The sequence below is a fragment of the Panthera uncia genome, chromosome D2, assembly GCF_023721935.1.
Source record: "Panthera uncia isolate 11264 chromosome D2, Puncia_PCG_1.0, whole genome shotgun sequence".
In the NCBI taxonomy this organism is placed as follows: Eukaryota; Metazoa; Chordata; class Mammalia; order Carnivora; family Felidae; genus Panthera; species Panthera uncia.
In genome coordinates, this window is record NC_064818.1 from 70,040,492 (window position 1) to 70,062,440 (window position 21,949).

The 21,949-nt window shown below is 34.5% G+C and overlaps 1 protein-coding gene across 7 annotated transcripts in view; it reads left to right on the forward strand.

Moving 5' to 3' along the window:
* The window catches only part of ATRNL1 (attractin like 1), a 765,177-nt gene that overhangs the window by 429,516 nt on the left and 313,712 nt on the right, over window positions 1–21,949 (forward strand). The window lies entirely within an intron of this gene.

Genomic DNA, 21,949 nt, shown 5'->3' on the forward strand with positions numbered 1-21,949 from the left:
ATGTGTGTGTGTGCATATATATATATATATATATATATATAATTTATAATATATATATAACCTAAAAATTTAGTAACAGAAATTTTTAAAAACCCTTGCTGGATAGACTCAATAATAGACTAGGATTGTTGAACTTGAGGACAGAATAAGAGAATTCTTTCAGAAGAGAAAACGGACTCAAATTGTGAACAGAACACTGGGAACTTGTGGTATAAGAACTAACGGGCAAATATTCCTGTCATCTGAGATTCAGGAGGCATGGAGAAAGAGTGAGCTGAAATAGTATTTGAAGAAATAATAGCTGAGAACTTACCAAACTTGGCAATGGACACAAATCTACAGATCCAGGAAACTGAACCCCAGTGGGATATACCGAAAAATATTCCTACCAAGAAACATAATAATTTAATTTAAAAAAATGAAGACATAGAAAATTGAAGTTAGAGAGAGATAATGTACTACATGTACAATGCCAGTTTGTGTGTCAGTGAATTTCTCTTCTGAAACCGTGAAAGCCTGAAAGAAGTGGCACAATATTAAGTGATGAAAGAAAAGAGCTTTCAACTGTGGATTCTATATTTGGAGGATCTAACCTTCAGTAATGAAGGGGAAATCAGGCATTCTCAGATGAAATAAAACTAAAACATCTGTGTCCTACAGACCTCCATTTAAGAGTTGTGTAATGAAAGTTCTTCAAACTGAAAGGAAATGATAAAGGCAAGAAATTTGGGGCATCAGAAAGAAGGATCAATAGAGTCAAAATATAGGCATACATCATAGACTATCTGTTTTTCCATGAGATTTATAAATCTGTGATGATTTAAACTAAAATTATAATGCAGCCTGAATATTTAAAAAGTGGGGATATTTAATGATATTTAAAAGTAAAGGTAAAAGGAAGGTAAAGGTAAAAATTGGAAGTGAGGTTCCACACTTCACTCCAAGTGGTAAAATGCTGATTCCAGTGGACTATTTTAAGTCACATATGTATATAATAATACCCAGAGCAACCACTATGAAGACTACACAAAGAGATATACTCAAAACACCATAAATAAATCAAGCCAGATTCCCTAAATATGTTCATATAACTTAAAGGAAGGCAAGAAAAGAGAAAGAGAGGAAAGAAAACCAATGAAAGCAAACAGAAAATAAGTAGTAGAATTCAGCCTTAAGTGCTAACACATTAATAATTAATATAAACAATCAAAGGATGGAGACTGGCGGAGTGAAAAAAACAAAACTCTATACTGCCTGCAAAAAACCAACTTCATATTCATCTACATAAGTAGGTTGAAAGTAAAAGGGTAGAAAAAATATGTCATGCAAATATTAATCAAAAACAGTAGAATGTTACTATCTGACGAAGTAGACTTGAAAGGAAAGGAAATTACTAGAGACAAAGAGGGACATTATACAATGATAAAGGGATCAATCCACCAGGAAGACATAATAATCCTAAGTGTGTGTGTATGAAACAACAGGTCTTCAAATAACATGAGGCAAAACCTGATAGAACTAAAAGGAAAAATAACAAATTCCACTTATACTTGGGGACTTGTACATCCCCTTTACCCCAGCAATTGATGTAACTACTAGTATAAAAATCACCAAGGATATAGAAGGTTTGAATAACACCATCAATTTACAAGAGGAAATTAACGTGTAAGAATACTCTTTCCAACAACAACAGAATACACCCATTTTTCAAATGCCCATGGGACATTGACTAAGATAGAAATTATCCTAGACCACAAAAATAACTTAACAAGTTAAAGAGAAATCATACAGAATACATATTCTGACCATAATGAAATCAAACTAGAAATGAATAACAGAAAGACAAGAAAAAACTAAAGAAAAAAAATTCTTTCAACATGTTGAAATTACACTACACACTTTTAAATAATCTGTGAGCCAAAGAGGAAGTCTCAAAGAAAAAAATGCTTAGAACTGAATGAAAATAAAAGCACAACATATCAAAATATTTGGGATGTAGCTAAAGCAGTGTTGAGAGAGAAATTTATAACACTAAATGCTTATGTTAGAAAGAAGGGTCTCAAATCAGTCTAAGTTCCTACGTAATGAAACTAGAAAAAAAAAGAGTAAGAAAATAAACACAAATCAGGCAGAAAGAAGCAAAGAGTAAAGATAAAACAAATCAAGGAAACTTAACATAGGAAAACAAATGAAAATCTATTATAGCTGGTTCTTAAAAAATCAATAGAATTAGTAAATCTTTAGAATCTAACTTGAAAGAGAGAATCTAGGAAAAATGGCGAGAAGATACAAATGATATCAGAAATAAAATAGAGGTTATCACTACAGATTCTGTTTCTGTTTAGGGAATATAATGGACAGCTTCATGCCCATAAATTTAACTTAGATGAAATGGATCAATTCCTCTAACTAACAAATTACCAAGCTCAACCAAGATGAAATAGATAATCTGAATAGCCCTATAAACAACCATTAAATAAACTGAATTTATAAGTTTAAGTGATTCTTGAAAATTAATCTCTATGCCCAATTGGTTTCAATGGAAAATTCTACCAAACATTTAAAGAAGAATTAACAAAACTTTTACATAATCTTTTTTTCAAAATTACAAGAGGAGAGAATACTTCCTAGCTCATTTTAGTTTATTACTCTCACACCAAAACCAAAGATATTACAAAAAAAGAAAATTACAGACCCATACCTCTCATGAACTTAGAAAATCTGTAACAAAATATTAGAAAACTGAATTCATCAGTATAAAAATAATTATATACCATGAGGAAATGGGATTTATTGCAGACATACAATGCTGGTTCATCATTTGAAAATCAAACTGTATAATCTACCAGTTGAACTTACTAAAGAAGAAATATCATATATTTATATGAATTGATGAAAAAAAGCATTTCGCAAAATTCAATACCCATTTTGAGTTAAAAAAAAACCCAACAACTATCAGTAATTTGGGAATAGAGGGGAATTACCTCAGCCTAATAAAGAACATCTGCAAAAAAAACTATGGTTAGCATCACACTTAATGGTGAAGGAGTTAATGCTTTCCCTGTAAGATCAAGAGAACGGTAAGGATTTCCATTTTCAACACTTTAGGTTTGGTTGTTTTCCCATAGACTTTAGAATTGAATTTGAATTTCTTTCTTCACTGACTCCCCTTTGTACTTTTCACATTGACATTATTTAAAGCATACTCACATACAATGAAATGTGATGAGATGCTGAAAAGTGTGCTTTGTAAAGATAGGAACAAAATGCAGTTACAGTTGATCTTGATCTTTAAACAATTCAAGGGTTAGGGGTACCAACCCCCTGCACAGTGGAAGATCAGTGTATATATTTGACTCCCCAAAACTTAACTACTAATAGCCTACTACTGGCTGGAAGACTTATTGGTAACACAAAGAGTCAATTCATATTTTGTATGTTGTATGTATTATGTGCTATATTCTTATAGTAAAGTAAACTACAGAAAAGGAATTCTTATTAAGGAAATCATAAAGAAGAGAGAACACATTTATAGTACTGCATTTATAAAAAAAAAAATCTCCAAATAAATGGACCTGCACAAATCAAACCTGCGTTGAGTCAACTGTACTTACAACTGTTGTTATTTTACATTGTTCTAGAAGATGTACCAAAGTAATTACTTGAGAAACATGTGTATTAAAATGTAACAGAATCTACTGAAAAGTCAGTAGAAACGATAATTTTTTCTGTGAATAATTACAAAATGAATATAAAGCTTTTTTTAATTTTTGCCCATATGATACATACAGCCTCCTTTTGAAATCTGAGTTCAACTTGATCATATAACCATTTGATAAACTGTGTGTTTATCTTCTGGGCTGGAATTTCAGAGGCTGGAATATACTTATTTTGGAGATTTGTCAGCAGAATAAACAGCCCAGAAATAAACTCATGCTGTATAGGATCAACTAATCTTTGACAAGGATGCCAAACACACAATGTAGAAAGAATAGTCTCTTTAATGAATGATATTGGAAAAATTGATATCCACATGAAAAGGAATGAAATTGGACCCCTATATTACAACACTCACAAAAATTAGTTCAAAATGGATTTAAGACTTAAATATAAGACATGAACCTATAAAAAGTCCTACAAGCAAACATGAGAGAAAAACTCCCTGACTTGGTCTTGGCAATGAATTTTTGGATATGCCACCTAAAGCACAAGCAACAAAATGAAAAACAAGTGAGAGTACATCAAACTAAAAAGTTTCTACACAGCAAAGGAAACAATCAACAAAATGAAAAATAACCTACAGAATAGGAAGAAGTATTTGCAAAATATCTATATGGTACGGGGTAGATACCTAAAGTATATCAGAAACTCTTACAATTCATTACCAAAAATATCTGATTAAAATATGGGCAAAGGTCCTGAATAAACATTTTTCCAAAGAAGACATCCAGATGGCCAACAGGTACATGAAAAGTTGCTCACCATCACTAATCCCCGGGAAAATACAAATCAAAGCCACAATAAAATAACCACCTCAAATCTGTTAAGATGACTGTTATCAAAAAGACAAGTGATAACAAGTGTTGGCAAGAAGGTAAAGAAATGGGAACCGTTGTATTCTGTTGGTGCGGAAGTAGAATGGTGCAGCCACTTTGGAAAACAATATGGAGGTTTCTTAAAAAATTAAAAATAGAACTACCATATGATACAACATTCCCATTTCTGGTATATAGCTGAAGGAAAAAGAGATATCTGCACCCCCAGGTTCATTATAGCATTATTCACAATAGCCAGGATATGGAAGTGACCCAGTATCCACTGATGGATGAATGGATAAAGAAAATGTGGTATTACACGTAAAAGGAAATATTATTCAGCTTTAGAAAACCAAAGAAATTCTGCCATTTACAACAACATGAAGGTAACTAAAGGACATTATGCTAAGTGAAATACACCAATTATAAAATGACAAATACTACATAATTCCACTTACATGCAGTATCTTAAATTGTCAAACTCATAGAAGAAGAGAGTAGAATGGTGGTTGCTAGGAGCTTGGAAGAGGAAAAACTGTGGAATTGTTTTTCAAACAGTATAAAGTTTCTGTTATGCAAGATAAATAATTTCTACGGATGTACTGCACAACATAGTATCCACATTTTTAAATGTGATATTGTACACTTTAAAATATGTAGATCTCAAGTGACGTGTTCTTACCAAAACACACACACACACACACACACAAATACAAGGAAATTATTAGAGATGATGGATATGTTGAATACCTTGATTATGGTGATGGTATTATGGATATATGCCTATGTCCAGACACACCACAATGTATACATTAAATATGTGTACTTTTTTGTATATCAATTATAAATCAATAAAAGTAAAAACCTATAAAAAAAACAAGAACATTACGTAATATAATACTTAATGGTTTCAATATCAGTGAGTTTTGCAAGGAGAGAGGATACAAAACCAATACAAAAAAACAGAAGCATTTCTATATACTGTCAATGAACAATGAGAAATTGAAATAAATATGAGTGACATTTATAATATCTCCAAAAAACATGAAATATTTAGGTAATATTTAACAAAATATGTGCTGAAGACCATGAAACCTGATGAAAGAAATCAAAGAAGATCTCAGTAAATGGAGAAATACACTTTTTTCGTGGCTGGGAAGAATCAATATTGTTAAGGTTTCAGTAGTCCTCGAATTGATCTATAACATAATCTTGATCTTTATAACAAAATAACAAAATCATGATCTTTAACATAATCCTGAAAAACATTTGAGTATATTTTCAATATCAGTTGAGAGCTGATTTTAAAATTTATGTGAAATGCAAAGGAACTGTAATAGCCTAAACAATTTTGAGAAAGAACCAATTTGGAGGATTCACAACACTTGGCTTCAAGGCTTATTCTGAAGAGATTGTTCTTAACGGGGGATTATTTTGCACTCCCGGGAACATTTGGCAATAGTCTCGGGACATTTTTGGCTCTAATAACTAAGAGGCTGCTAGTGGTATTGAAAGGATAGAGGCTAGAGAGACTGATAAACATTTACAATGCACCGTATAACCCCAAACAAAAGAATTATCCAGCCCAAAATATCAATAATGATGAGGTTGAAAAATCCTCCTCTAAAATACAGTAATCATTGGTGAGAGGATAGTGTAGATAACTGACAAAAAAGTATATCAACATATGGATATATGTTTTCAACCGAGTCAGTCAGTTTTCAACCAAGATTAAAAAGTATTTCAATACAGAATGAGTAGACCCTTTCTTTATCAAATAGTATTGGAACAATTTGATATCAATATGCAAAAAATTAAATAAACCTCAATTCATACTTCGCATTAATATGCAAAATTCACTTAAATTTGATTATAAACTCAAATTTGAAAACTAAAATCATAAAATACGTAAAAGGAAAGAGAAAAATCTTTGTGATCTAAGTTAGGCAAAGATTTTTTAGATATTATGTCAAAATTATGATTTAAGAAACACTGGTAATTTGGACTTACTAAATGAATATGAAAAACAAACCGTAGAAAATAATTGCAAAGCACATATATGACCAAGAACTTATATCTAGAACTAAAATCTAAAAGAACTTACATCTTACATCTATACAAAAAAATCCTCAACATACAAGAAAACAAACAGTACAATTTTAAAATATGCAAAAGATTTGCACATACATTTCAGCAAGGACAATGCATAGGTGCCCCATACATGCCTGGAAAGATTCTCACTATCATTAGTCTTAGAGCAACTTAAAACAGCAATATGGTACCACTGCTATTACTGTATTACTAGGACTTACTACACACACGCATACTAAAAATCAAGGAGAAAATCAGAGGAGGATGCAAAACAACTGGAACTTCCAAACACCGCTTTGGAAACATAAAGTCGTAACGTCACTTTGGAAAAACACAGGCAGCTTTTACATAGTTCAACAAATATACACCATACGTCATAACAATCCCAGTCCTTCATATTTATCCAAAAGAAACAAGAACTCATGTGCACACAGAAGTTGTATGTGAACATTGACAGTGGCTTTATTCATAAACTTGAAAACCTGGAAATAATTCAAAGGCTTATCCCCTGGTAAATGAACAAAGTGTGATATATCCACATCCAAAACTCATAAAACTGTAATAAAAGGTGAATTTTACAATGTGTAAGTTATACTTCAGAACTTTTAAAAAGTAAAACCTGATCCATGTCTTCTGTTTAATAAAAATAAATAATATGCTTATTCCTATTTCCAACTGCATATCTATGTACATCTGGATTTTCTTCACGTATTTCAACCAAAATGTGTGTCATAACACAATGAAAGCAGAAGCATATATGAGAATTCAGTCATCCTCTATTAAGCCAGATATTTTTTTCATGCCTCTGTTAAGCCAGCTATTAAAGAGATTTGCAAACAGACGAAACCATGCAACTCTTCTCCCAAATTTTTAGTTCTGCTAAATATAATTTTTTATAAAAATGCACTGTTGCTATTCTAAATGAATTTATAATTTTCTCAAATGTTCAATTTTTATTTCTAATGTGCTAGGTTTTGATAGCAATAATCCACAAAAACAAAAGCTCCATGGGATCCACAATATATTTTAAGAAGGGAAAAAGTCCTGACACCAAAATATTTGAGAACCATCGCTTTAGAAAGTGAAAGACCAGTGACTTTCAAGGAAAATGGTATCCTGCTTGACCAGGAGAGCAGAGCTGCTCTGCCTCTGAATCAATGACATTAGGATTGTTTTATGATACATAGATATACTCCTTTGTTCTTTAATCAGTCTGTTGTGGGGAGCCTGGGTGGCTCAGTCAGTTGAGCCTCTGACTTCAGTTCAGGTCATGATCTCACACTCCATGAGTTTGAGGCCTGCATCGGGCTCTGTGCTGACAGCTCAGAGCCTGGAGCCTGCTTCAGATTCTGTGTCTCCCTCTCTCCCTGCCCCTCTCCTGCTCATGCTCTGTCTCTCTCTGTCTCAAATATAAATAAATAAATTTTAAAAATAATAAAAAAAAAATCAGTCTGTTGTTTGATCCCTTTGTGACAACAAGCAACCATATACCTCAACTAAATATACCCATGGGCCACCCACTACACCAAACACTGCTACATTCTCACATTTAATTCCCACAACAATATGTAGGTAGGCATTTTCAGTTCATTTCTGCAGATGAAGAAAATGAGTCCCAGAGAGGAAGGAACTTGCTCCAGGTCACACAGCTAATAAGTTTCTTATTCAGGCCTTATTCCAACCTAAATTTCATCCTGTGGTGTACAGAAATGTATGCAGACCTGGATTCATATTCTTGTTTAACCATTTACTGCTGTTAAGATTTGATAGCTGTTAAGTGGAAATTTGCATAGTATCTGTTTCACAATGCTGTGAAAAATTTTTTTAAAAAAATGAGTAAATGTAAAATTTAATCCAAGATATATACGAAATAAATGTTAACTATTAATACACCTCAACGTCTCTCTTTATCTGGTACCTTACTAAAGGTTTCATGGCACTTAGAGAACTATGTGTAAGGTGCTTAGAAACAACATATTGGCATGTTATTAGCAAAAAATAAATGGGAAGTATATTTAGTATTTCTGCATTTGCCATGCATGATTATTTGAGGAAACTTTGTGCTAGTAGGCTTATGCTTAAAATCATTTCAAATATCTTGAATTTAATCTAAAATTTCTGGTGAAGCACTCACCTCTCTGAACTAGTCATTTGCAAGACAGAATCAAATGTAACCACTTCTGACATTATTTCTCCATTGAATTTAGAGAAAAGATGGTCAGGGACATTATCTGAGATATCAAGATTTTGCCTCGTCACTCAAGCCTAATGGACAGGCTGAATAGTTTATTCTTTTAAGAGACTCCGAAATGCACTTAGTTGAGTTACATCACTGTTTTTTTGTGTGTGTTCAACAACAAGAAGGTATATATCCAGCTTGTCTAGTCCATTCACACTTAAACGAGATTCTATGACATAAATGAAAAACTTTCATGTAGGATACCTCTGTATTTAAACCTGTGACTTACTCATGAGAGGGAAAAATGCATTCTTTTGATTTTTTAAAATATTTTTAAACTTTATTTTACAAGAGGAGTGTGTGCATGTCTGTGTGTGCGTGTGCGTGCAAGTGGGGGAGGGGCAGAGAGAGAGGGAGGGAGAGAGAGAATCCCAAGCAAGCTTCTCACTGTCAGCGCAGAGCCTGGTGGAGGGCTCAAACCCACAACTGTGAAATCATGACCTGCGCCGAAATCAAGAACAGACACTTAACCTACTGAGCTACCCAGGAGCCCCAAGACATTCTTTCAATTTAAATACATTCTCTTGGGGCGCCTGGGTGGCTCAGTCGGTTAAGCGTCGGACTTCTGCTCAGGTCATGATCTCGCGGTCTGTGAGTTCGAGCCCCGCGTCGGGCTCTGTGCTGACCGCTCAGAGCCTGGAGCCTGTTTCGGATTCTGTGTCTCCCTCTCTCTATGACCCTCCCCTATTCATGCTCTGTCTCTCTCTGTCTCAAAAATAAATAAACGTTAAAAAAAAATTTTAAATACACTCTCTTGAAGAAAGCCGTAAAAACATAAAGCTGAAAATTTTCCCTTCTCCCCTGTACTTTGTCCCCCACAGTTCTACCCCATTCCTAACAGTTTCCAGTTTTCTTAGTTTCATGCATATCCTTTCAGAGATTTCCCTTTTTAAATGCACATACACGCACCACAGGGTTTGCTAAGAATTTTGGCATTTAACTAAACTGGGTTCTTGCCACAGACACTGAGATGAAAAGACCTGCGTCCTATCATGTGGGTCCATAGTATGCCTGCTGGGAGGCTTGACAACGGCAGACATGAGAAACATACTCTGAATGTTTATCTAGTGGTTTTATTTCCTCTGTTTGTCTCTGGCAGTGATTTAGGGTGGAGTTCGCCTGGAGTTGTTATTGAACTGTTCTTGAGGCCCCACTCATTTCCCGCCACCCCAACCCAACTGTGTTTGAAGTAGAGAGCTCAAGAGTGAAGACGGTGAAGATAGACCTGGGCATCTCAAGGCAAAATTAGTACTTGAAACCAGATCTCTGCCTTCAGGTCCCATGGTCTTTTGTCTAGATTATGCTACAGTCCATCCTGTCCTTCTTTGTTGGTTTTTTTTTTTTCAAACTTTTAAAACTTGCATTATATATGCATTGAAGCCAAGAAAAAATCAGAAGTTACGGAAAAACTGTATAAAATGGATGATCGGTATTGAAAGGGCTTAAAGTTATACTGATTTTAAGAAGTAGGTATAATTCTTTTCTCACGTTCCTTTATTTCTTTCTAGTCTTCCTTTCAAACTGTACTTTGGCATTTTATAATAATGGCTGCTGTTACATGAAAATTAGTGTCCATCTAGTCAGTGTTGGACCCTTCATTAGTTAGATAACGTAGTAATGCTAATTTTAGTGACCAAAAGAATTTATTTCTCTCTCCTGGACCAGTCGAATGCAGCTATTCCTGCCAGTAAGCTATTTCCCCCCATCGTGTGGATCAAGGAGCTTTTTCCCTTTCATCCCTTTCATCTGTGACACCCTCATTCCTTAGGTATTCCAGTGCGGAGAATGGTAAATAGACAAGAGGAGGCACACCTACTTCTTAAAAACCATGGCCTTGAAGTGATACACATATACATCTGATGCATTTCATTAGGATGAAATTGTAATAAACTACCTTAAAAGAGTAGTGTTATCCATTGATGGACAGCAAATCGTCTCCGACACGGACTCTTTCCGGATCATTTATCACTTTAGATATTGTCTCATTCTGTGGCCTTACAATTTTGTACATTAGTGCATTTTGTGAAATTTTGTTTTAATTCAGTGAAGTGGCAAAATAGCAGTCACCACGCTTTGTGTTGAGTATTTGCATATAAGTGCTCATAGTCAGTGCAAAGAGTATTTCTGGAAGGAGGATCAGGTCTGGGTTTGCCTCTTGTCTCTACTTTTCTTTAGGTGTGTGACCTTGGGAAGATCATTTAATCTCTGTGAGCCTGTGTTTCCTCACCTGTAAATTGAGGAGATATTATGATCTCCAAAGGTCCTTTTGATGTTAAAATTTGATGAAAATTGAGTTATGTAAATTTTTAAAGTTCATGGTGTCATTTTTTTTCACTTGTTTATTCATTGCTTGAATTTAAATGAAATATAATGTCATCATCGTTTTAAGGCAAGAGTCCTCACTGAAAGAGTAAAAATTGGTATTTGTATTTATTCATGCCTAGTTAAATTTAACAGTAACATGAAATAAATGATTACCTGTTTGGATATAATTTCATAATAAGGCCTCTGAAGGTCGTTTGAAATACTGCACTAATTAATGTTTTATTTCCAGCCTTCCTTAATTATTCTAGCCAGATGGTCCTTTATTTATGTTATTGCTAGAGGTTTCCAGCTGAGGTTGTTTGATTGTTGAAGAAAAAATATGTGATGGCACCATAAGATAACTGTAATTGAATTGTTAGGTATGTTAGAGCATTTGAGCCGTCTGTCCCTGCTCTATCCACATCTGGAAAATAAGTTTGTTAACAAAGCACTTTGACACCTCATCTGATGCTTGAGTGAGATTCTGAACTGTGTGGAAGGAATTCAGATGGGAAAATGACACTGCATTTTATTGCAAAAGGAGACACTTTGCAAATATCTGTGCAAAATTCATTTTGTGAATGATTAAAAAACTTTAAAATAAGTATACTTTTAAGGACATGATCTGTTTTCCAATGTCCTAATAACTTCAGGAATAAGCTGTTCCATTAAGGTCAAATTTAAAATTTGTACAGATTAGCCACTATTTAGGAAGCAGTTAAATGGAATTTTTATGGCATAGAACTTCAAAAGTCTAAATGAATTATCAGCTGAATAGATAGTCCAATAAAAGAAACAGACTTAAAGTGGAAGATAAAAGTGATAAAGTGACAGTAAATTAGAGAATAGAACTAAAAGCTCCATTGTTATGAAGAACAACAATAGACCTGAATTATCTATGTTTCTTTAGAAAGTATCTCTTCTCCTCCTTTCACTTGTGAGTTTTAGAATTACTAAATAAATTAATAGCATTTGAGCTGGGAGCTTCTATCAGCCAAGTTAGGTACAAAGCCTTATTAACATGGCCGTTGGCAACTTAACACTGGACAATTTTCTTCCAAGCGAACGTGATTTCATTATTATAGTACTTAAGCTGTGCACACGCAGAATAAATCAGTTCAGTGACCTTCTTCCCAATATGGTCAAAGACTTTGAAACCTTAGCATATGCAGAGCTAATGCAATTGGACATTATAGTCCAAACATTTTGGTAGTTCAGTCTATATGCTCTTTGTTTTAGTCTTGGAGGCTTTGTCTTGTCTTGCCTTATCATGATTTATATGTAAATAAAGTTTTATTGATGTGACGAGATTATTTTCTTTAAATCACGTTACTGCTTGAATGTAATATACTTAATAGATATTTATTATTAATGATTAAAGAGGTAACAAGTCTGGGAGATAATTTGATACTGATGAAATAGGTAAGCAAAACAAGCAAGTGACTCCAAATAGAGCTCACATACATGCACACAGACGTATATTTGCTTGAATACAAAAATTAACACATGGATTTAAAAAAAAATTTAAAGAAACCAAAGAGGAAGTTATAATGTAATAGGATTGTATTGTTATTTTGTTTTCTTTTTAATATTTTCTACAATTTTTCTTTCTTTAACCAATAAATATTCAACAGCATACTTAAATTGGCCATCTTAAAAGCTCTGAATGATGCCTCATAAGAAAAAGAGCTTAATATAGAGTGCTGTTTTATGTGTTTTTCTTTATTAACTTGGCCCCATTTCTGCCATTATTTAGCTATTTCAATCTGAATAATTTCTCTCTGCAGTAGGCTTTTGGACCAATTGCTAGTAAGTCTCCTATTTTATAACCCTGCATACATTTTAACGTGACCTTGTGGCACTTATGCTAAGAACATCCACATGTGCCTCAGTAAGTGCACTTAGTTCCAGGCAGAATGAGAGTCAGTTCAAGTGTTTTCTTGGTTTGCCATGGAAAAGCACTTAACCGCAAGCCCTTACTTCAGCTATGGGCCACCCTCCAGTTTATAAACTAGGGGAAGATCAATATTCCCAAAGTTGGCATGAATGAAAAGAAAAGGTATGTTTGAAATGATGACCAAGGTTTTATGAAATAAAGATTATGAGAAATTAGATGGAAGACCTTTACATTAGCATCCTGCTAGGGTTTTTTAAATGTGCTTCCATTAGGGCTCATAAAATGATTGAATAGTACCTTTGACCAATTTGCTGTATTTGCTTTGGAAGAGTTTTCTGGTTCTCATCATTTACCAATGGTTGGTTCATGCTGAATCATTTCCCTCTTATATGGCAACAGTATATAAATACCTCATGTAGAATTTAACGTTGATGAACCAAATGATCCAAGAATATATACTAGAATAAACACTGTAGTTATCTCCCATTGTAATTATGAAGAAAACTATGGTTTTCTTGTTTAAAGGATTTTATAAAACAAGTTACAGGAATTTATTTTTTCTGCGTACTTAGGGCCATCTTGTTAATAAATTTGATTATAGATTTTAATAAGTTTATGCCACACGGTAGAATCCTAAATAACTGTTAGTAAAGAATTACTCTTTGCAGTTTAACCTTTCATATAATTTTGCATATTTTCATAGCTGTAGAGATAGCATTTCTCTATCCAAAAGTACCTACCAGATCATTGTTTTACCTTTAGACTAATACAGTTTAAGGAGAGTGGGAACTTTTTGTTTTGTATTTTTCCCTTTCTATATTTGAAGTGGTAAAATCATTCATCACTTTTAATTACTAGAAAAGAATTCACTGAATGTGATAAGAGCCAAAAGCCAGATGCCTAGAAAATTCCTACACTACCAATTATAATAGGTTCTGATGTACATTTTTTCTGTAGTACCTCAGTAACATATTTTTCCCATTGATATGTGAAATATACCTGGCCAGTGCAAGTGAACATGGACAGAGGGCTTGCAGAATAGAGAAAATTTTTAGGAGAACATGAATAATGGAAACACATATATAGGTAGCCATTCCTGTTAATTGATGATAAAATGTCATTAATTTTTTTTAAGGGCAAAACCTTAATGAATCAGTATACTCAGGGTCTCACGTAGTCTCAAAGCATCTCAATAGAATGAGAGCATACTATTCTGCATACATTTTAAGAGCATACTATTCTGCATAGTGCACATGAAAGATTAAATGTTTGTTTGTAATGGCTACATTGTTATATAATAACTGACTATGTCATTTTGTGTTATTAACTTAAAAACCACTAGCTAAGAGAGGCACCTGGGTGGCTTGCTAGATTAAGCGTCCAACTTCGGCTCAGGTCATGGTCTCGCGGTTCATGAGTTCAAGCCCTGAATTGGGCTCTGTGCTTGCTGAGAGCTCAGAGCCTGGAGCCTGCTTCATGTTCCATGTCTCCCTCCTCGCATGCACTCTGTCTCTCTCTCTCTGTCTCAAAAATAATGGATAAACTTTATTTTATCTTATTTATTTATATAATTTTTATTTATTTATTTTTTAATGATTGTTTATTTTTGAGACAGAGAGAGACAGAGCATGAGCAGGGGAGGGGCAGAGAGAGAGGGAGACGCAGGATCTGAAGCGGGCTCCAGGCTCCAAGCTGTCAGCACAGAGCCCGACAAGGGGCTCAAACTCATGGACTGCGAGATCATGGCCTGAGCTGAAGTTGGATGCTCAGCCGACTCAGCCACCCAGGTACCCCAATATTTATTTATTTTTGTGTGAGAGAGAGACAGAGTGTGATCAGGGGAGGGGCAGAGAGAGGGGGAGACAGAATCTGAACCAGACTCTGGGATCACAGGGCCTGACATGGGGCTTGAACTGATAAACCACGAGATCATAACCTGAGCCAAATTCAGACGCTTAACCGACTGAGCCACCCAGGCACCCCAAAAATAATGGATAAAATTAAAAAAATATTTTAAAAACTACTAGTTAGGAAATGTTTGCTATTTGTCTAAATTTTATTTTGATAGAGATGGACTTTTTTTCTGAGTATGTCTTATTTTCTAAATCATTATTGGTCATTTATGATAGATGAATGATTAGAAGTTTATAGTGCATGTAAATTTCCATTTAGTAAAATGGTAAGTCTATTATTCCCAATTTTAATATTGTAGTTATGGGCTCCTGGGTGGATCCGTCAGTTAAACGTCTGATGCTTGATTTAAGCACAGATCATGATTTCATGGTTGTAAGATCAAGCCCCATGCCGGGTGTGGAGCCTGCTTAAGATTCTGTCTCCCTCTGCCCCTGCCCCGCTCATGCGTGCTCGCTCTCTCTCTCTCTCTCTCTCTCTCTCTCATAAATAAATAAATAAATAAATAAATAAATAAATAAATAAATTATATATATATATATAGAGAGAGAGAGAGAGAGAGTAGTTATATAGTTTCTAGTTAAAAATTAGGCAGAATCTTTTATATTAGTCACTCTTTAAGTAATAGTTCATGCTTGTCACTGCATAAAATAATTACAACACTAAAACTATAACCAGTAAATCAACAGGCGATCTAATAAATGCCAGCAATTGAAAAAACACATTTGGCTTATAAATAAAACCCTTCAGATTTATGACATTATGTTTAAAAGCTTTCACATGCTTTTATTTTTGAGCTCTAATATGTGCATTTTCAAATATTTACTGGCTGTTTACAAATATGCTTTTATATATGTGGCTGTGCATGTGTAAGTAGCCTTCTGAAATTATGTTCATTCATTTTATCCAAGAGTCCCTCCACATTCTTCAGCATCTAAGAAAAGGCACTAAGTGATGTGATCATAGTTTTCTCCCCCAGGTTTATCTTTCACTATGTCTTTCTGCCCAGATTCTCCCCAAAGTCCCACAAAAAGCCACGCTTGCTTTGCCCTGAATCCAACATGATTTTTCTTTTCCATACCTGTTAATCATCTTTGCCTCTCTGTTAAAGATGTTTGCTAATTCCTTCATCACTCAGAACTGGCCTCCTTCATTCTCAAACAGTCACAGCAGTATCATCCTTCCGATGGACTTTCAGCTGGCAAGTTATCAGTCCTCCAGAGGGCCTTCCCAGACATATCAGCCCTCACTCTGAGCTAAGCATTTCACCTTCGCCCTGTAGCAGCCTGTCCTTACCCCCATTGTGGGACTTGTCCTACTGTCACAGAATTGCATGTTTACTCAGCTCTCTCCCCCAAACTGAGCTCCTTGTTTGCAAAGATGATGATTTCTTTAACCTTTATACCCCAAAACAATACAGTATAATGCCTTGGCACATAGCAGGCACTCAATAAATGTTTATTTATCGTTTATCATTCACGACGTCCACCTGTTAATGCAATCTTACGTGTGCCTGGGATCACATCTTTTTATATGCATCATTTCTGGGTTTAGGTACTGTATCTTGAATCCTAATAAATATGATCATCTCTGGGGTTTTTTTGGGGGGAGACAATGAAATCGTCCTATTTGTCTCTGAAAACGTCTCCTCAGAATCGAATATAATATATGCAGGCTAATAACATTCTATTAACTATTGACATTTTGTCAAAATAGGGCATGTTTTTCAGTTATTTACACATGGGAGAGATTGGTGTTGCTGTTGTAGACAGAATGAGAATTTGTGAATTTCTAACAAGTCTTTTCTCACTGCTGTTAGTCTCCTTTTCTCCTTAGCTAGTTTAAAATGTTACCTGGAAACTAGTTATTTAACTACTTTTACTTGCATTTTCCTTTTTTTTTTTTTGAGTGAAAATATTAATTCCTTGAAGTAAGAGACTGTTTTACATATCTCTTAGCATCGTTCTTTATGTGTAGTTGGTATTCATTGTTAGCTGAGTATGAGCATTACTGACAGGAAATAGAATAATTTTCATGATTGCTTCAAACAAGGTGTCATAGATTTAAGAAGACTACAAATTCTTTGGTATTACTCAAAAGGAAGGTGGCATTTTATGCCCTTCCCTTGAATCTGGGTGGACCCTACAATGGTCTTCCCCAGTAGTACATAGTGCATGTGACACTATGCTAGGTTCTAGACCCAGGCCTTAAAAGATTAGCAGCTTTCACTTCTTATCTCTTAGAACACTTACTCAGGGTATTTGCTCAGAGTAAGCCAGCAAGTCTGTCTTCTTTGAGACCACCAAGCTGTGAGAAGCTCAGAACATGTAGTTAAAAGGATGGGGGGGAGGGGACGAGGAAAAAAGGAGAGATTGGGAGAAAGGAAGACAGGAGGAAGAAAGGAATGAAGGAAAGGAGGGAGAGAGCTAGAGAGGCACTAAGAAACACTAAGATACCAGATGTATGACTGAAGCCATTTTGAGAAAAACTTTTTTTTAATGTGTATTTATTTTTGAGAGAGAGACAGAGAGAGACAGAGAGAGACAGAGCACAAGCGGGGGAGGGGCAGAGAAAGAGGGAGACAGAATTCAAAGCAGGCTCCAGACTCTGAACCTTCAGCACAGAGCATAACGCAGGGCTCGAACTCAAACCATGAGATCATGACTTGAGCCGAAGTTGGATATTTAACTGACTGAGTCATCTGGCCATCCAGTCATTCAAAAAATTCTGAATCAAGTATTAGTATAATTTGTTAACCTGCAATAGATAATCAGAACATAGTGATAGCTTTACACAAAACGTAGTAGTTAACATACTTTAGTTTCTACTTCATGAATAATCAGTATAAAAATACATTATCAAGGCTATTATTTTATTTTATTGAAAGCTGTTAAGGGGTGTTGAAAATGTCTCTGTTATACAGCTTAAAGAAAAGTGGATTATGAGTTTTACTTTTCTCATTCTGGCAACCACCACGTGTTTCCAATTTTTTTGAATACTTATTAATGAATAAATTATTTAATTTTTGCTTTGTTTCTTTAAGTATTGGCATGAAGAAAGTTTGAGGTGCTCTAACAGAATTTTAGGGATAAAGTGGAACCCAAGATGATTATCTAATTCTATAGGAACTACATTTTCTGAATTTTGTAAATACTTTCTTTGATTTACATGTTATTATTTTGAGGCTTAATTTTACACCGTTTGGGCAAGTCCAACCCACATAGGTGGCAGCAAGAAAAGGGAGACAAATTAAGGCAGCAAACTGCTGCAAATTGCTAATAATCCAAATCAACTTGAGCGCTTTCCATATATTAATGCTTAAAACTTCAAATGATGATGCACTGTGAATTAATGAAAACACAGTTTATTTAGTGCAATAATGATCATGTCAGGAGAAGGAATAAGAACACTTTGAGTTGTCAGACTTACTACATTTTCTTTTATTTATAACTAAAGTCCTTCACCTTAGGATTTTATCCTTTGTCTACTGTAAAAACTCCTCCCAAATTCCTCCTTGGACCATTCACTAAGTGGGAAGATAAGCCTGACCATATGTACTCGTACTGCTAAATACTCCTTCCTTGCATGTGGGTTTTCTCATTTTCAAGTTGTATGTATATATGAACACGCACACCTACACATATTCACTTATGTTATAACCCCATTAGGGAACAATAATATTTTATGGGAGAGATGAGGATTGGTAATATGATTTTAGAAGTCCTCAATATAAGGTGAGCGTTGAAGTGCAGGAGATTAAGATGGGGCCGCCAAGGAGGCAAATTAGGGCATCATTGTGTCACATGGTAAGGAAAGGACATTGTAAGAGTGCTTTGAGAAGACGAAGTGGGGACTGAGAACGCCTCAGAGAAAGAAACCAACAAGTTGACAAAGAAACTTTGGCCAAGGAGATTTTGGTGGAGAGGTGGGGATGGAAGCCATATTAGAGAAGTAAGATGTGAGAAAGTTAAGGGAATAAGTATAGACAAGTATTTTTTTATTTCTATTTATTTTTGACAGTATTGCCTTATATAAGTTTTCTATCATTTTATTTTTATATTTCTTTTTTCTTTGTTTTTTAAATATTTTTTTTAATTTTAACTTGGTTTTTTTTTTTTTTTTCAATTTACATCCAAATTAGTTAGCATATAGTACAACAATGATTTCAGGAGCAGATTCCTTAGTGCCCCTTACCCATTCCTTAGTGCCCCTTAGTGCCCATCCCCCCTGCCACAACCCCTCCTGTAACCCTCAGTTTGTTCTCCATATTTATGAGTCTCTTCTGTTTTGTCCCCCTCCCTGTTTTTATATTATTTTTGTTTCCCTTCCCTTATGTTCATCTGTTTTGTCTCTTAAAGTCCTCATATGAGTCAACTCATATGATTTTGTCTTTCTCTGACTAATTTCACTTAGCATAATACCCTCCAGTTCCATCCACGTAGTTGCAAATGGTAGACAAGTATTTTTTTTTAATGTTTATTTGTTTATTTTGAGAGAGAGAAGAGAGACAGAATCCCAAGCAGGCTCTGTGCTATCAGTGAAGAGCCCGTCTGATGTAGGGCTTAAATTCACAAACCGCGAGATGGTGACCTGAGAGCCTAAATCAAGAGTCAGGCGCTTAACTGAATGAGCCACTCGGGCGCCCCTAGAGAAGTATTTTTCAAATCCTTTTTTTTTTCCCTGCAAAGGCGAAGATGCAGCTGTAGTTTGGTGGATATGGTGGTGACTCAGGGACATGGATTATGTGTTTGCAGGTACATATGTAAGGGCACATATAAGTTTTTGTGTGCATGTATATACATTAATGGATGTATCTTAAAGAGGTTTAAATGCTAATAGAAATACACAGTAGAGAGTAGATTTAGGGAAAGGAGAATAATCAGTAGATTCAGGTTATGGGAAGGTAGGAGAGGAACAATATTGGTAATTTTTATTGTTCTGTCCTACCAGTTGTTCAGAGGCAGAAGCTATGTACATTTCTTTGTATTGTCAGCACATAAATTATTACCTAGAGAAACTAGGATCTTCTATATTTTATTTGTTTATTTATTTATTTATTTATTTATTTTTAAATGTTTATTTATTTATAAATAATTGCGAGAGAGAGAGAGAGAGGGAGAGAGAGAGAGAGAGAGAGAACACATACAAGCAGAGGAGGGTCAGAGAGAGAGGGAGACAGAATCCAAAGCTGGCTTCAGGCTCTGAACTGTCATCACAGAAGCTGACAAGGAGCTCAAACTCACAAACTGCAAAATCATGACCTGAGCCAAAGTTGGACACTTAATAGACTGAGCCAGCCAGGCATCTGAATCTTCTATATTTTAGTTGAAGGATAGAAGGAACTGTAGCCTGCTGAAAGAGTTAATTTACCTCGGAACTCTTCCAAGTTTCTGTGCCAAAATTTTCTTTATATCCCACCTTCAAAAATTGTCAAACTTCTGTTCCTTGTATATTGTATGTATAGAAACATTTTAAGTTATCTATCTCAGATGTTAAGTAATGTTTTTAATAATTTTGAATTAGCATTAAGTATATAATTTTAGCATTCCTCTACCACGCACTAAATTTTAAAAAGTAATAAACGTGAGAAATGAGTTAAATCAATATGGTGAAATTTAATAAAATACAAATTGAAGAACCTACATTATTTCTACAGTAATATCTGTAAGATAGGTGAGCAAGACTTCTTCCTATATTCAGGCTCCAGTAGTAAGAGTAAGATGATTATGTGCAGACAGCCTTTGTTTTCCTGGCCCTGTAGCTCACCTGTTCTTTTTTATTGATTGATCCTATTTCAGGAGACTCAAGTCTGTTTACATTAGATTAGACTGTATGCCAGCCACATGGTTTTCTGTCATACTAAAATTTCAAATTTAATAAATGGTCAGATGTAATCTAGATTCTGTAATAATAAATCATAATATAGTTCATGGAGCTGGGCTAGATGGCTCAATTAAAATGAACTCTTCCCTAATTATATTGGTGGGAGTGGGATGTGACTTGGTGCAGGTGTCATGTGTATTCTTTGATCAGCTGCATGCAGCTTATTGTGATTCTCTGAAGCGTGTTGAATAATAACATCCTCTTAAAAATACTTTATCTTTTGAGGATTTGGGGGTAAAGTACTTATTTGGGAATACAATCTACTTTATGAATTTAGATGTTATCCCTCCTAATAGAGTTTCAAAACATCAAAAATTGTTATCTTTTAAATGATACAAGGTGAATTCCAACTGCGTAATCATTCCAAGGGTAGAATTGTCGACTTGATGGAAAATTGATCTTCATATATCATAAAAAAGGATGCTCTACATGAGACAAATCATTTTACTGAAAATCTTATTTTTGAGAAAATTAAAACAGTTGATATATCCATGACATTAACTGAAGAAAATTAGATTAATTTGTGTTAAATTAAATAATGTTAAACATGGGAAATGTTAAGTGAAGAAATATATACTGTCTCTTCTGGAAGTGATTCAAATTTTTATTATAATGTAAACTAAAATTTCGTGTAATTTTTAAAACTGGTTGTCTCCTTGTTGCCTTGTTAGTATATGTCAGGCCTGTGCCAAGTGTTTTACATATATTATCTCCTTTAATTTATACAACAACCCTATATACTATTATTATTTACATTTTACCAATGAGTAGACTAAGGTTCAGAGAGTTTAGATAACTTAATTTAGTCGTAAGCTAGTAACTACACAGAACATGATTCAAATCTGGGTTAGTCTGACTTGAAAGCCTGTGTTTTTGACCATCAAGGTGTGCTGTCTTATAAATATTATAATCTTGGCAACTTGTAGCATTTTACTTATACTTTAAGTATAATATTTATAGATGCATAATATAATTGGCTATATTTAATTTTTAAATGCATTAAAATAATATTTATATAGTACCTATTAGTATGCCTAGAACAGCCCTAGGATTATGGGTTTCAAAATGTATAACAAGCTACCCACTCTT